At 48.4% G+C, this 3,868-nt stretch overlaps 1 pseudogene; it reads right to left on the minus strand.

Annotated features, from left to right (window-relative positions):
• Nucleotides 1-346: 346 nt before the first annotated feature.
• On the minus strand, nucleotides 347-2,429 carry LOC121491841 (annotated as a pseudogene).
• Between the last annotated feature and the right edge of the window lie 1,439 nt (nucleotides 2,430-3,868).

A 3,868-nucleotide genomic window follows, 5' to 3' on the forward strand; every position in this document is an offset into this window, starting at 1 on the left:
TGGACAGTGGATGATGGCTAAGGCCTTGGGCAGCCAGAGGGCCCTCAGGAGTTCAAGAATCTCCGTTTTGTTTTTAACAGTCTTTCCCTCTGCTGTCAGAAGCCCTCTCTCCCTGTAAAGGGCTCCGTGGATGTGAGCGGTGGCAAAGACGTACCTGCTGTCGGTGTAGATGTTTATTCGTTTACCTTCCCCCATGGTCAGCGCCTTGGCCAGTGCGATCAGTTCTGCCCATTGAGCTGACTCCGTGGTTACAGCTGCCCCCACATATCTGAGTCCTTCTTGGACAAAACTGCTGCCGTCCGTGTACCAGGTGGTGTCCGCATTCAGCAGTGTCTGGTCCTGGAGATCAGTTCTGATTCCGTGCACCTCTGTTCTGCACATCTGGGCTTTTTTTAGCTGAGGCCCGGTATCCTAGGGCTGCTATGGTCTGGAGCAAGTCCCTGGTGCCTCGTAGGCATGTGTCCTGGTCCTCTGCCACCAACAGGATATTATCTACATATTGTAATAAAGTTAAATGTGGGTGCTCGGAACAGAACTCACCCAAGTCTTCGTGTAAGGCCTCACTGAAGATGGTTGGTGAATTTTTGAATCCTTGTGGTAGTCGAGTCCAGGTGAGCTGGCCATTGATGCCTTTCTCAGGGTCCATCCATTCAAAGATGAAGAGGTCTTGGCTCTTGGGTGCTAAAGGCAGGCTGAAAAAGGCATCTTTTAAATCTAATACTGTATACCAAGTTTTGTCTGGAGGCAGGGTGGAGAGGAGGGTATATGGGTTTGGGACCGTAGGGTACATATCGTCTACTCACCGGTTGACTTCCCTCAAGTCCTGGACTGGTCTGTGATCGTTAGAGTGCGGTTTCTGAAACGGCAGCAAGGGAGTGTTCCATGCCAATTGGCAGGGCCTTAATATGCCCGAGTCCAGTAGTCAACGTATGTGGGGTGTGATTCCCTTTCGTGCTCCTAGAGACATGGGGTATTGGCGGACCCTGACAGGGTCTGCCCCCGGCTTTAGTTCTATGTATATGGCCGGTCAATGCTGGGCCAGCCCGAATCCCCCAGTTTCTGCCCACGCTTGGGGAAATTCCCGCAGCCAACGGTCAAGTCAGCCATTGGCGCTGAGGGCATTTGGTGGAGACGATATTCGTCTTCTAAACTCAGGACAAGCACCTGAATTGGGTGCCCCTTCTTGTTTAGGACTTTTGCCCCTTTGAGGTGGAAGCAGATTTGTGCCCCATCTTGGTGAGCAAATCCCGACCTAACAACGGGTAGAGACACTCAGGGATGACCATGAAGGAGTGGGATACCCGGCCCGTGCTGAGATCCACAGTTCTTCGGGTAGTCCATGAGTATCGTTTGGTGCCCGTGGCTGCTTGCACCCATGAAGTTTTGTTTGCCAATTTCCCTAGGGTTGTAATAAAACTGAATGTTGTGCCCCAGTGTCCACTAGGAATTCAACAGGTTGCCCCTCCACTTTAAGAGTTACCCTGGGCTCGGGGAGGGGTGCCGAACCCTGACTCCCCTAATTGTTCAGGTCCTCCATTTCTAAGATCTTGGCAGGGACCTTAGATCTTTTGTTAGGGCAGCTTTTCACCCAATGTCCCTCCTCTTTGCAATAGGCGCATTGGTTTTTGTTCAGCTTAGGGCGCTCCCAAGGGGGACCAGGGCCATCCTCCTCACCTGTCCCCGAAGCCAGCTTCTTGAGGTGCCTCCGTATTTCCTGTGGGTCGTCCATGGTTATGGCCAGCAGGATCTTGGCCAGGTTTCGGGTCTGCCGGTCACTTAGTTTGGTTTGTTGTTCTTCTGGACTTTATTATTATAGACTCGTTCTGCCACTGTCACTAAGTCCTGCAAGCTCTTCTCTCCCAGTCTGTCTACTCTTTGTAATTTCTTTTTAATATCCGGAGCGGCCTTTGTTTCCAGAGTTTCTGGATCCATAGGGGTGTACTGTCTAAAAGCCTCTATGACTCTCTCTAAGAAGGCTGCTGGACTCTCATCCTTACCCTGCCTCACATCATAGACCTTGGCCAGATTGGTAGGCTTGCACACGGCAGCCTTGAGACTTGCCATTAGAGTCTGGCGGTAGACCCCGAGTCTCTCCTTACCTTCAGCTGAGTTGTAGTCCCAGGTGGGGCGGGATAAAGGGAAGGCAGCATTTATGAGGTCTGGGTTTTGAGTCGGCTGTCTGTCCTGGAAGAGGACAGGGCTTCCACCTGAATTCATTCTCTTTCCTGGGTGGTGAAGAGAACCTGCAAGAGCTGTTGGCAGTCATCCCAAGTAGGCTGGTGGGTAAAGAGAACAGTGTCTAAAAGCCCGATTAGATCTCTTGGATTATCAGAGAACTTTGCATTTTGGGTTTTCCAATTATATAAATCACTGGTGGAGAACGGCCAATATAACATTAGCTGCTCGCCAGTCTCATGGGAGGGCCCCATGGTGCAGAGAGGAAGGGCGGCAGAGTCGGTCCGCCCCACATTCGGAGGTAGGGCCGTCTGGTGGGTCTGACCGCATGTCCCCGCTGCTGGCCTGTGCACAGGGACTATTGTCAGGGAGGGGTGGTGCCCCTTTTGCAGCCCCCGATGGCTCCAATGGAGGAGCAGAAGCAGGGAGGGATGCCCAGTAGGGTGGCGGGAAAATCAGGTCCTCCGGGGAGGAATCCTGGAAGACCGGATTAAGGGGTGCTTCAGGAATAGAGTCAGTCTCCTTTTTGGCTTTCCGCAGGGCTAGAATCTCCGTGGGTCCTGTTTTGGGGGGTAAAAAAGGTTTTAGCCAGGGAGGAGGATTCTCCATCATGTCCTGCCAGATCAGGATGTAGGGAACCTGGTCAGAGTGGCCGTCTGGTTTGTCCCTGAGGATCACCGTCTTAACCTGTAAGATAATAGATAGGTGAAAAGTTCCTTCCTGGGGCCATCCTACGTCAAAGGTTGGCCATTCTGATATACAATAAATTTGGAACCTCTCACGATCTTGGGCACAACACTGTCCATGATGAAAATCAGAGTCAGAATATTTAATATGACATCATCTTGCCACATCTGCACTGAAATGACCAACTACAGTGGGAAAATCCAATGTATCATCCAGAGTATTTAAATGGGAGCAATAAGGAAAAACAGAATTTATTGAAAGGATATTAAATCACCCACAGAATGACCAAGCATCCTTGATATAACACTAAGGAAACAGTTGGAATTAAGGGTGACTATATACTGTGAGGTCTATCCACTGCCATTTTCACTGAATGCTAGATGTTCTAGTTTGCTCCATTGATGTTGATGTACAGAATGTAGGATACCACACGTGTACTGCTGCTTCTGGAAAATTGATATTGTACCAATGCCACCATCACCAAAATTGAATATAGAGTGTTCCCACTTTTATGAATTGCAAACTCTCATTTCAAGGTGGAGTAGGTGGGCTTAAATGTTAGGGTCTGCATCGTATATCTGCCCTTTTGCTGCAAAGGAGGCTGACTTCTCAGTTTCCTTAGGAAACAGAGGATTCTAATTCCTATCAAGGCAAAACAGAGAAAGTTCCCAAACATGCAATGATATTCTAATAATGGACTTGTAAAAATGATAAATATTACCTACAATCTAAAAATTTGGTTGTTCAACATTAATATATATGTTTCTTGCATTTCAAAATTATGGTCTTGCCTACCATAATGCAACTATCATGTATTACAAGCAAAATTCTCACTTCATAACCTTGTAAGGAGACTCACATTTTGCACCGTGTCAACATGATCTACTGATAGTACTGTTTCTTTACTTCTGCTTGAATACCATCTGTACATGGGCAAGCTACTGAGTCATAAATGTAGCAGAACCCATTATATTCAACGATTGGTAAAATGAGGGAAACTGAAATA

This window comes from Vulpes lagopus, chromosome 5, assembly GCF_018345385.1.
Source record: "Vulpes lagopus strain Blue_001 chromosome 5, ASM1834538v1, whole genome shotgun sequence".
Classification (NCBI taxonomy): domain Eukaryota; kingdom Metazoa; phylum Chordata; class Mammalia; order Carnivora; family Canidae; genus Vulpes; species Vulpes lagopus.